This window comes from Trachypithecus francoisi, unplaced genomic scaffold (genome assembly GCF_009764315.1).
Source record: "Trachypithecus francoisi isolate TF-2019V2 unplaced genomic scaffold, Tfra_2.0 Lachesis_group5, whole genome shotgun sequence".
NCBI lineage: Eukaryota > Metazoa > Chordata > Mammalia > Primates > Cercopithecidae > Trachypithecus > Trachypithecus francoisi.
Window position 1 is genome coordinate 19,156,636 of NW_022681470.1, and position 13,267 is coordinate 19,169,902.

The 13,267-nt window shown below is 46.4% G+C and overlaps 1 pseudogene; it reads right to left on the reverse strand.

Annotated features, from left to right (window-relative positions):
• Positions 1-10,953: 10,953 nt before the first annotated feature.
• On the reverse strand, positions 10,954-11,044 carry LOC117077008 (annotated as a pseudogene).
• Between the last annotated feature and the right edge of the window lie 2,223 nt (positions 11,045-13,267).

The window sequence follows — 13,267 nt, forward strand, 5'->3', positions numbered from 1 at the left end:
GGTCTCGAACTCTTGGCTTCAAGCTATCCTTCCGTGGCCTCCCAAAGTGCTGGGATTATAAGTGTGAGCCACCACACCTGTCCCACTTGAGTTTTTATCACCTACATGTATTTGTGAGTTTTCTCAATATTGTATTATGAAACATTTCAAGCAGACAGAAATGTTGCAAGGATTGTACACAAGCATCCTGCACTCAGCATCGAGAGTCGACTGCCAACATTGGCCACACTTGCTTTATCACCTATTTATCCACCTGTTAGCCCTCTACCCACTGATATTTACATGTATTTTAAGGTAAGTTGCAGGTATATAACTTGTCCAGATATTTTTGGAATTAGTTCCTCAGTCTGTTCATAAAAAGAAGTGTTTAAATGAAATGATCCTTAAGGTTACATCTGACTTCAAAAATGGCAAATATAGCACTCTTTCAAGAAAAAGATTTCAGGCCCCCCCACTGAGGAAGGTATTTTTTCTTAATTTCTTTTTTATTACTTATAATTTTTTTAAAATGTCAGAAAAAGGCTGGGCTCAGTGGCTCACGCCTGTAACCTCGGTACTTTGGGAGGCCGAGGTGGGAGGATCAACTGAGGCCAGGAGTTTGACACCAGTCTGATCAAAATGGTGAAACCCTGCCTCTACTAAAAATACAAAATTTAGCCTGCTGTGGCGGCGCACGCCTGTAATCCCAGCTGCTTGGGAGGCTGAGGCAGGAGAATTGCTTGAGTCTGGGAGGTGGAGGCTGCAGTGAGCCGAGATCACGCCATTGCACTCCAGCCTGGGCGACAAAAGCCAAACTCCATCTCAAAAAAAAAAAAAAAAAAAGACAAGAAAGAAGGGAAGCAGAGAAGGGAAGGAGGTAGAGAGAGACAGGTGAGGGGAAGGAAGGGAGAGAGAGAGAATCACAGAAATCACAGAGTAAGTCCTCCTAATTTATTTGATACAAGTAATGTGTGTTTTTGTTGAAAAATGAGAAAATAGAAGCGAAAAAAAGTGGCAATCACTCAGGGATCTGATTTTACTGTGTTTAAATGTAGATTTTTTCTAGTGCAAGTAAATATGAGTAATTAAACAAATGGTATCATACTTCTGTAACTTTATCCAAAATAAATGATGAGATTGTGGATATCTTTCCACGTGACTAGAGACATGCCTGCCACACTGTTTGTGAACCTGATTTCTTATGGCAACCTATTGAGCTAAGTGCCTCTTATCATCATCCCTGTGTGATACACGAAGAGGCTGAGGCTAAGAGAGGTTAAGAAACTTGTCCAACATCACCCAGCAAGTAAGTGGCAGAGCTGGGGCTTGGATTCAACTCGGACTTAATACAAAGCACATACATTTAGCTATTATATTTATTTCCAACCAAAAAGAAATTGGCATTTCTGTACTTGTACTAAGAACTGGTTGGGTGCGGTGGCTCACATCTGTAATCCTAGCACTTTGGGAGGCAAAGGCAAGAGGATCACTTGAGCCCAGGAGTCCGAGACCAGCCTGGGAAGTAAGACCCCTTCTCTACAAAACAAAAAAAATAATAGCTGAGCATAGTGACAGGCACCTGTGGTCCTAGGTACTTGGAAGGCTGAGGTGGGAGGATTGCTTGTGCCCAGGAGGTTGAGGCTGCAGTGAGCTATGATGGCACCACTGCCCTCCAGCCTGGGCGACAGAGTGAGACCCTGTCTCACAAAACAAGAAAAAGGAGAAATGGATCAATGTTTTTGGATTATGCAGATTGCTTTCAGCTATTTAATTAGTATTTGGAGGTATTTAGCTACATGAAGAGAAGGAAGTATGTTAGAGATTTGGTAGTGAGAACAAAGAAAGTAGCCCAGCTGGCTTAAGCAAAGCGGGGTGGGTGGGAGCCATGATGAGGGTGCAGGAAGCCAGCCTCCAGGACTGGCCTGAGCACCGCTCCCCACTGCTGCTTTCTCTTGGCACATCTGCTCTGTTCCTCCCTTTGTGCAGGTGGTTTCCTGGGCTCCTCCGGCCTCCCTTAGGGAACGGGAACCCTTCAGTTCCAAATTCACGTCCAGGTCCAGTCATACACAGAGCTCAGCCGTCTCTCAGTTTTAGTTGATGATTCCAGGAATAAGAAAATCTAGCTGGAATCAAGATTCTGTCCCTGGTCCAGTAAGCAATGGCTGGGGAAGGGGATTCCCTAGCATAATGTGGCTGACGGGAGTTTGGTCTCACAGATAGAAGGAGGAGAAGAGAAAAGCTCCCAAAGAAGAGGATCACTGGCCTGTGGGTGGGCAGGCACTCCAACAGATAACCCTCAAAAGAATGGGTGGGACAGAAAGTTCAGCAATCCAAAGCCAAGAGATGACACAACCTACCCACCCCACACACTGCTGGATTCCTCTTCACCTGTACTGGGATGAGGGGGGTCCGTGAAGTCTTTGGTGGATGCATAGACATTAAAACACAATAGACTTCAGTCTGCTCAGGGCATCTGCACTTAATCATGAGACAAAAGGTTTGAAGGGCTGGAATTGGTGCCTGTATTCAATGGCTGAGGCTGCCGTAACAAAGCACTACAGACTGAGCGCGCTAACAACAGAAATGTATTGTCTCAGTTCTGGAGGCTGGAAGTCCGAGATGGAGGTGTCAGCAGAGTTGGTTTCTTTTGAGGCCTCTCTCCTTGACTCGCAGGTGGCCTTTTTCATCTTCACAGGACATTCTTTTTCTCTGGATGACTGTCTCCAAATTTCCCCTTTTTATAAGGACACAGGACGTATTGGATTAAAGCCCACCCTAAATTAGACCAACTTCATTTTAACTCCACTATGCCTGTAAAAACCCTAACACCGAATAAGGTCACACTCTGAGATACAGGGGATTGGGGTTTCAACATGTGAACTTGAAGGGAGCACAATTCAACCCATAGCAGTTCCCCTCTGAGTCCCCCTCCAAATTAAGTGGAGGCAAGTGGACCAGATAACACAAAGCAAGGGTAGTATCCCCATTGGCATCACACTCAGAGTGAGCCCCAAATCTGTTCCTGAATGCTCCATGAGTGTCAGGGAGCTAAAGTCAACCCAGCTCAGTGTCTCTATTTTGGAAGGGATGAAATAGATGCACCACAACTACGTGTTCAGTGAATGAGTGAAAAAGGCCAGCAACTTCTCAGAGGCTCCAGGAGCCACGGCGCAGAAACCAGGATCAAAGTTGGGTCTTCTTGGCAGAACAGGCCCTCAAGTCTCCACCTGGAAAATCTTTCTGTCCTCTGAAAGTGGTAGGAAAACAGTCTAAGCATGAGCCCTTCCAAAACTCTGTGTGTGTGTTCATGTGCGTGTGCAGGTGCATGTGTGTGATCCTTTTACCTTGAGTCTTGTGAGATTTCAATACCCTTATTATTCTCAGGTAAGGCAGGTGCCTGCAAACAAAGATGCTGATTTTTGAAACTATCTCTGGTATGGGTTTTAGGAGCCTGGTTTCGAAGTCAAAGTGAGCATACACACACTCTGGCGTCTCTGAGTTCAGCCTCTTTAATATGAGAGTCATAGGGTAGAAAGGAAGTTCCAAGAATAGTGATAATTCCAGATATTCTTCTGCTTCGTTAAGATCAACAGATGTAATGACTCATATGTCTCAGACTGTGTTCAGGGAATAAGAAAAAATCTGAAAGAACCAGAATTAAGCAACCTTGGTATGACGGTCTCAACTTCTCTAACGCAAAATGACAGATGTCACTTTTGTTTAAGTCACTTTTCCATATGGTCCCATGAACTTCCGATATGAGTAGAAGAAAAAGGTGTCCTCTTAGGAATGACAACTGATTTTGATTATGTATTTGAAGGGGCTGAAATGATATTGCAATGAGAAAAGAAATGGGTAAAAATGTAAACAAATGATTCATCATGTTGGAAATCGGCACGTGGCTCAGCCCTTCTTACAATGTGTGTGCAGATCATTTTCCACAGACAGGGATTAAAAAACACTTTGTGTCTTTAGAGAAAACAAAAGTAATACCGCCACTCTGTCTAGCTTGGGTTTCCAAAGAACAAAATCTTGAGCATTTCCTGTGAGCCCAGACTCCCGAGCAGAAACAACCTCACTCCGACTTTTGCAGGGTTGATGTTGGAGGAAGTAAGACAGCGTTGTGCATGATAATTATGAGAGGACTTGGTGGTTTTCCGCCATGAAAAGGTGGGTATAAACATGGTGATCTTGCGGGCTTTAGACACAAAACATTAAGGGCAGGCGCGGTGGTTCACGCCTTTAATCCCAGCACTTTGGGAGGCTGAGGCAGGTGGAGCACAAGGTCAGGAGATCAAGACCATCCTGGCCAAGATGGTGAAACCCCATCTCTACTGAAAATACAAAAACTAGCCGGGAGTGGCGGCACGTAGTCCCAGCTACTTGGGAGGTTGAGGCAGGAGAATTGCCTGAACCCAGGAGGCAAAAGCTGTAGTGAGCTGAGATCGTACCACTGCACTCCAGCCTGGGCAACAGAGTCAGACTCTGTCTCAAAACAAAACAAAACAAAACCCAAAAAACGTTAACTACTTGTTGGACTTTTTGTTGGATGAGCTAGTCTTAGTGAAGCCTAGTTTCCTTCCCCTTTTTTGCCCGCAAACTTTTCTCCTTTTGAAAGACTTTGTCTGTGAATATTCCCTTGACAGATAAAATAAATGTTATGATCTGAATAGTCATACTTCTTCCAAATTCATATGCTGAAGCTTGAATCCCTAAGGGGATGGTATGAGGAGGTGAGGCCTTTGGGAGGTAATTAGGTCGTGAAAGTAGAGCCTTCATGATGTGATTAGTGTCTTTCTAGAAGAAGAAGCAGGCCAGGTGCAGTGGTTTAACTTCTTGGTGTGCCTCTCCATCTGCTCAGACATCTCCAACCAGCTACCGTCGCTGTCCTGGTTGAGCAGAAGAACATAAACTGGGGCCGGGTGTGGTGGCTCATGCCTGTAATCCCAGCACTTTGGGAGGCTAAGGCAGGAGTTATTGCTTGAGATCAAGAATTCAAGACCAGTCTTGGCAACATAGTGAGACCCTGTCTCCCCAAATAGTTTTTTTTTTTTTTTTTTTTGAGACGGAGTCTCGCTGTGTAGCCCAGGTTGGAGTGCAGTGGCACAATCTCCACTCACTGCAAGCTCTGCCTCCCGGGTTCGTGCCATTCTCCTGCCTCAGCCTCCCATGTAGCTGGGACTACAGGCGCCCACCACCACGCCCGGCTAATTTTTGTATTTTTAGTAGAGACAGGGTTTCACCGTGTTAGCCAGGATGGTCTCGATCTCCTGACCTCGTGATCCACCCATCTCAGCCTCCCAAAGTGCTGGGATTACAGCCGTGAGCCACCGCGACTGGCCCCAAATAGTTTTTTAAAAATAGTTGGGTGTGGTGGTGTACACCTGTAGTTCCAGCTACTTGGGAAGCTGAGGTGGGAGGATCACTGGAACTCAGGTGTTTGAGGCTGCAGTGAGCTATGTTTGTACCACTTTAGCCTGGGCCACAGAGTAAGACCCCAAATCGAAATAAATAAAAAAGAAGAAATGAGAGAGCTTGCTCTCTCTCTCTCTCTCTCCGCTCTCTCTCTCCACCATGGAGGATACAATGAGAAGATGGCCATCTGCAAGCCAAGAATCGACCCTCACCAGACACCAGATCTGCCCATGCCTTGATCTCGGCCTCCAGAACTGTGAGACATAAATATCTGTTGTTGGAGCTGCCCAATTTGTTGGTTTTGTTATGGAAGCCTGAATAGATGAAGACAACTACCATTCCTGTTTCTCCAGAGATCTCTTTAAAGAAGGAATTCCGGCCGGGCGCGGTGGCTCAAGCCTGTAATCCCAGCACTTTGGGAGGCCGAGGCGGGCGGATCACGAGGTCAGATCGAGACCATCCTGGCGAACACTGTGAAACCCCGTCTCTACTAAAAAATACAAAAAACTAGCCGGGCGAGGTGGCGGGCGTCTGTAGTCCCAGCTACTTGGGAGGCTGAGGCAGGAGAATGGCGTGAACCCGGGAGGCGGAGCTTGCAGTGAGCTGAGATCCGGCCACTGCACTCCAGCCTGGGCAACAGAGCAAGACTCCGTCTCAAAAAAAAAAAAAAAAAAAAAGAAGGAATTCCTCCTCACCCCTAAAACTTGCTGTTACATTCCAGGACAGAGCTATTTTCAACTAAATGTGTAACAAATACCCATTTGTGACTGTACAATAGGAGGTCACGTTCATGACCTAGCTGCAATGCCTCTTTTTTTTTTTTCGAGACGGAGTTTCACTCTTGTTGCCCAGGCTGGAGTGCAATGACTCCATCTCGACTCACCACAACCTCCGCCTCCCGGGTTCAAGCAATTTTTCCTGCCTCAGCCTCCTGGGTAGCTGGGATTACAGGCATGCACCACCATGCCCAGCTAATTTTGTATTTTTCAGTAGAGACGGGGTTTCTCCATGTTAGTCAGGTTGGTCTCGAACTCCTGACCTCAGGTGACCTGCCCGCCCAGGCCTCCCAAAGTGTTGGGATTATAGGCAGGAGCCACTGTTTCTGGCCTGCAATGCCTTTTTTATGAGCTGCAGGATGTTGTACTGTAGGGTTCATGATTATTTCTTATAAAATTATCGTACGTCTTTTTTCATAAGGTGCAAATCCTCGCAAGAGGCTGCAATGCTTTTTTTCCTTTGTTTATTTATTTATACATTGTCTCATTCCAGGAAGGATTTATGATAGTTTATACAAGATTATAGAAGATAAAATAAGAATAAGTGAAGAAACTGGGATATAGAGATTGGAAAGCTAAGGTGCATCTAGGAGTGGATTAGTAGTACACAGGCAGGTGCAGAGTGAACCACAAATTTGGTTCTGAGATTATTAACAGCTATGCTGAGAGGGACATACAAGCAGGTTTATGACTGATTTATCTTTGTGTGTGTGTGTGTGTGTGTGTGTGTGTGTATGTGATCGAGTTTCACTCTTGTTGCCCGGGCTGGAGTGCAATGGCGCGATCTCAGCTCACCGCAACCTCCGCCTCCCGTATTCAAGCGACTCCCCTGCCTCAGCCTTCCGAGTAGCTGGGATTATAGCACCTGCCACAGGCCTGGCTAATTTTTGTATTTTTAATAGAGACAGGGTTTTGCCATGTCAGTCAGACTGGTCTTGAACTCCTGACTTCAGGTGATCCACCTGCCTTGGCCTCCCAAAGTGCTAAGATTTCAGGCATGAGCCACCGCTCCCTGCCAATCATGACTTTCTATTCTGATGCTTAGACATTTTGGGAGCCTTACTGACCCTGGAAGACTGTCCTTCCAGGGTTGGCCAGTTTCCAAAGACAGTAAAGGGCTAGGACTCTCAGCATGCCCTTCAGAAGCAAGCCAACTACTCCAGAGCCCACAGCCCCAGCCACCTTCTCTGTGGGGCTGTCATCCTCCGGACCACTATCCCTTACCCAAATCACCACAGGGCTGGCTACCAGACAACCAGGGACAGTTTCTATGTCCCAGAGTCTGCTGAAATAAGACACCAGCTAAGCCCAAGCCTGCATGTGTTGCCTTTCCTTCCCTAGATACCACAATCAAGGCTCTTCCCCATCATTCTCTCCTGCTCCTGCCTCCTGACCCACGCTGGTGCTTCCCCAGTGGCCCTGCATCCTGCGCCCTGCCTCCTGTTTCTAGGGACCTGTGCATATGAACTGCTTCCTTCCTGACAGTCATTTCTGTTCCTGTTTTTCTTACCATCCCTGAGTAAGACAATCCAGGTACAGTTTACAATAATTCATGGTGTCCAATGAGAAAAAGAAGCCAATTGCTTAGAAGTACAATGGTTCATAAAACTGAGGCCAGACGTCACTGCCTCCTGTGAGCCCTCTTAAAGAAAGTGTCATGAAGTAAGCAAAGTCCTCAAAGCCACATCCATAGTGGAGCCCCTCCGGACCCATTAGAATGCTTCCTCAGCAAGGAATAGGAAACTGACTAAAAGGGACCTAAAGGTGAAAGTTCAGAGGTAGAGTGGTTCCAGGGAATTTACAGCTCCAGCAGAGCTTGGCTTGTTTAGGATTTTTTGTTTTTTTGTTTTTTTGTTTTTTTTTTTTTGAGATGGAGTCTCGCTCTGTCGCCCAAACTGGAGTGCAGTGGCCGGATCTCAGCTCACTGCAAGCTCTGCCTTTCGGGTTCACGCCATTCTCCTGCCTCAGCCTCCCGAGTAGCTGGGACTACAGGTGCCCGCCACCTCGCCCGACTAGTTTTTTGTATTTTTTAGTAGAGACGGGATTTCACCGGGTTAGCCAGGATGGTCTCGATCTCCTGACCTTGTGATCTGCCCGTCTCGGCCTCCCAAAGTGCTGGGATTACAGGCTTGAGCCACCGCGCCCGGCCGATTTTTTGGTTTTTTATTTGTTTGTTTTTGCTTCACCCCTGAGCACTTTCTGAGACCTAATAGATCTGTTTAACTCAATGTTATGGGAAAATATTCCCTCTGTCCTCTAGGCTGGAGGGCAGTGACGTCATAATAGCTCATTATAACCTCGAACCCCGGGGCTCAAGTGATCCTCTTGCCTCAGCCTCCAGAGTAGAAGGATTGGGAGGCAGGGGGTGAAGCCCCGCAGAAGGGCAAGGCAGGCAGAGGTGGACTGAGGCCAGCACCTGCTCCCTAAACCTGCAGCATTGCCTGAGTCTCCCAGAGTCTCCACACATCCCCAGGGCACAGCAGGGTGAGGATGGGGGAATAGCTGAATTTAAATCCTGAAACAACTCCATCGTTAATCACTTAATGGAGTTGGTATGGAAATAACGATTATTTGCTCTTGGTAGAAAATAGGGGGCTCAAAACAAAAGTAAAACTTGATTATAGAAAAATCCGGGGCCGGGCGCGGTGGCTCAAGCCTGTAATCCCAGCACTTTGGGAGGCTGAGATGGGCGGATCACAAGGTCAGGAGATCGAGACCATCCTGGCTAACACGGTGAAATCCCCGTCTCTACTAAAAAATACAAAAAAAAAAAAAAAAAAAAAAAAAGCCGGGCAAGGTGGCGGGCACCTATAATCCCAGCTTCTCAGGAGGCTGAGGCAGGAGAATGGCGTAAACCTGGGAGGCGGAGCTTGCAGTGAGCTGAGATCCAGCCCCTGCACTCCAGCCTGGGCAACACAGCGAGACTCCGTCTCAAAAAAAAAGAAAAAAAAAGAAAAATCTGGTTTTGTTTTTGCATGGTTGAGCTCTCAGGTTCCAGGTAAGCTTGGTGCACAGTATTTTGGCATTTGCTGTGCAAACAGTTGTCTTGTGCTCACTAATACCCAGTTCTATAGCTGTAGACAGGACTCAGGATGAGCCTCAAACTTTCTCTTTTGTTCTATAGGAAAATAGTTTGTCTATATTTCTTCATTTCTTGACAATGGGCATTATTGCTGTGGCATTTATTTAGTAAGTAAACACTCCTGAGGCACTGTTCTAGTCAGTGGGCACAGGTGAGTGAATAAGGCGGAAAGTGTGCACCCTCATTGAATCCTCACACGCGCACGAGAAACAGTGTTTTAATCCCAGCTCAACCATTTACGAGCCGTAGAACCTTCGGCCAATTATCAAATATCTCCGTGTCTTGGTTTCCTCATTTGCCAAATAGGAAATGGAAATAATCAAATCGGAAATGGTAATAATCAAAATTTGTTGTTTAGAGTAAGTGAATCATAACAGTATCTGTTCTGTAGTAAGGAGGAATGAATGCTAGCTATTATAATGTGTAATCTTATGGCCGGGGTAAATTTATTTGTGTTTTATTGGAAAAGTGTCAGATGATTAGGGATATTGTAATCCCTAATGGCATGGTACATCAGTTTGGATTAGATGCGGCTGTGAGTAAGAGACACTGTTAGTGACAAGATATAAATGTATTTCTCCTTCCTATAAAAGTCTGGCAGTAGGTAGTCCAGGGCCAGAATTGTGAGTCTACTCCACAAAGTCCTCAGACACCCAGGTTTCTTCTATGTTGTTGTCCATGATCTCAATTCATATGGTTGCCTCCTGGTCCAATATGGTTGCACAGGTCCAGTCATCACACAAACATTCCAGCCACAAGGAAGGAGGAAGGGAAAGGACATGAGCGGCTGTCTTTATGGAAAACTTTTGGAAGCTGCCATGGGATACTGCCACTTACATCTCATTAGTCAGAACTTGGTCATATGACCGTATGTTACTTCAAAGGCGACGAAGAAAAGTAATTTTTATTTTGGGGGTGCATATGCTCAAATAAAAAGTGGGGGTTCAATGAAGATGGAAAAAAGGAGGATGGTTTTGGATGGCAACTAGCAATCTCTGATGAACACAGTAGTTTAGGTATATTTTATGTATGTCCATGTACTTAAGAAAACACTTATTGAGACCAGCCCTGGGCAATAGTGAAACCCCATCTCTACAGAAAATACAAAAATTAGCAGCCAGGTACGGTGGCTCATGCCTGTAATCCCAGCACTTTGGGAGGCCAAAGCGGGTGGATCACCTGAGGTCAGGAGTTCGAGACCAGCCTGGCCAACACGGTGAAACCCTGTCTCTACTAAAAATACAAAAAAATTAGCCTGGCATGGTGGCAGGTGCCTATAATCCCAGCTTCTCAGGAGGCTGAGGCAGGAGAATCGCTTGTACCCAGGAGGCAGAGGTTGCCGTGAGCGGAGATTGCACCACTGTACTCCAGCCTGGGCAAGAAGAGCGAAACTCCGTCTCTAAAATAAAATAAAATAAAATAAAATAATTAGCCAGGCGTGGTGGAATGTGCCTGTAGTTCCAGCTACTCAGGAGGTTGAGAAATGGGAGGATCACTTGAGCCCAGAAGGTCAAGGCTGCAGTGAGCTGTGATGGTGCCACTGCACTCCAGTCAGGGCAACAGAATAAGACCCTGTCTCAAAAAACAAACTTATTGAGCATCTAGGCAAGGTGGGTCTAAGAGGTTCCCTTCTGGGCAGTCTTTTGTTCAGTCTCTCATGAATGATTGAGGCAACATTTCCCATCTGATTTGCTTTTGCAGACAAATTTATTTGTTTATTCTTTTTGGGGACGTTATGCTAATCTTCTCTGTATCGTTCCAATTTTAGTATATGTGCTGCCAAAGTGAGCATTCCGAGACAGATTTCTTAAAAAAAATTTTCCACTAGCGATGTTGTCTGATGCTGAACTCTGAGGGTAAATCATTCCGTTTTACTTGCCTGATACTTTGATTTTTGCTGGGGAGTCATCCTTAGCCTATAATTACCCCTAGTCCTTCAGTGAAAATAATCGACCAATATTAAATTTCAGCCAGATGCAGTGGCTCATGCCTATAATCCCAGCACTTTGGGAGGCCAAAGGGAGTGGATCACTTGAGCCCATGAGTTCAAGACCAGCCTGGGCAACATGGTGAAAGCCCATCTCTACAAAAAATACAAAAATTAGCTGGATGTGGTGCTGCCTGCCTGTGGTCCCAGCTACTTGGGAAACTGAGTGGGGAGGATCACCTGAGCCTGGGAGGTCGAGGCTCCTGTGAGTTGTGATCACACCCCTGCACTCGAGCCTGGGTGAGAGTGAGACCCTGTCTAAAAAAATATATGTATAATATATATAATATATAATATATACAAAATATATAATATACATATAAAACTTTAATATATATATATTCTACTAAAAATACAAAACAATTAGCTGGGCATGGTGGCAGGTGTCTATAATCCCAGCCTCTCAGGAGGCTGAGGCAGGAGAATCACTTGTACCCGGGAGGCAGAGGTTGCTGTGAGCCGAGATTGCACCACTGTACTCCAGCCTGGGCAAGAAGAGAGAAACTCTGTCTCTAAAACAAAATAAAATAAAATAATTAGCCGGGCGTGGCTAATAAAATAATTAGCCGGGCGTAATATCCCTTCCTTATTCACATGCTGAGGGAGGCAGTGGCTTCCCAGGGCTCCCCTTGCTAGTGCTAGGGGCGTGTGGCCCCATCAAAACCCCTCTGCCTCTTGACACCAGGGGAAGGGTCAGCATTCAGGCCGAGGCCAGCAGGCCTCAGTCACGAGGCACCAGGCTGCGCTCAGGGAGGTTGCAACTGACGCTTGATTCTCCCTTAATCCCCCAGTGACCTGTCCCAGTTCCACAGGTACACATTTCTGAGCCCTGCTTGAGGCAAAACTCCGCTTTGAACTTGTATCCTTTTGCTCTCTGAGCATTTCCTCCTCCTCCCTCCAGCCGCCCACTCCACTGTCTGCCCCACTGCACATGCCAACCTGTCATTGTTCCCATCCCTGGGGATGGGGAGGAATTCCATGCCCTCTGGCCAGGTCTAGGTGCCCTGAATAGCTGGATTGCATGTAGTCTGTTGCCCTAATAGTAAACAATCCAAAGTGATTAATAGTAATAATAAACCATCTGCTAATGATTGAGCCTGTGTCTGATGGGTTAAGATGGTCCCTCGATTGATGCCATTCTGACTTGCATTCTAACTTTTTCAGGGTGGGCCAGAAGGGCTGGAGTTAACCTGGCACTGGCGCCCCTGGACAGGCTGTCACAGAGGGGCACTCCAGCCTGGGTGACAGAGTGAGACTCTCTTCTAAAAAAATTTTTAAAAAGCAAATATATGACCTGTTCTTAGAAAAACAACAGTTTTATAGTTACCTATGCTCCCAGTTAAAATATAACTCTATATTTAGAGTAAAAATATAACTCTAATGTAATTCAAATAAAAATACCAACATTAATTCCTTTTGGGGGGAAAAAAAACCCACTCTGGTTTGAACCATCCTTTAATGCATGGGGCAAGGAGGGACCTAATACATGTGGGGGGAGAGATAGTGTCTCTTTTGATCCAGAATGCGGTGGCAAAAGTGCTGCCTGATACGCTAGAAGCTCTTTTCCTCCACCTGCTGCTTACTGTGTGTGTCAGCCCAGTGAGGGTGGTGGTTTCTGATGACTGGGCCTCAGGCCGCCTCATCGGAGTCCCCTGGGGGGGGATGGGAACATGCAGATTCCAGGGCTCCCACCCAGTCAGCAGCTAGGGCAGGACACCTGGACCCTGAAGATTATCTAAGCCCTGGATGATCCTCACGTGGATGAATGTTGGTGAATGTTTGCTCCAGGGAACAGAAGTGTCCCATCCCCAGCAGAGCCTAGGTTGCTAAGGTCCCTGGGCTTGTACTGCTGCTATAACCCCAGGTCTTGGCCTCCTGACTCCTGGAACTGGGAGATGTGCTTCCCAGGATGGCTCTGACAATTAGCACTTCAGATCTTGGGATAGGGAAGGCCTACAGGGAGTGCTGCCTTAAGGAAAAAACAACTCAGAAGGGCCTGATGCAGGGACAAGATGGGGAGGGCCCTTC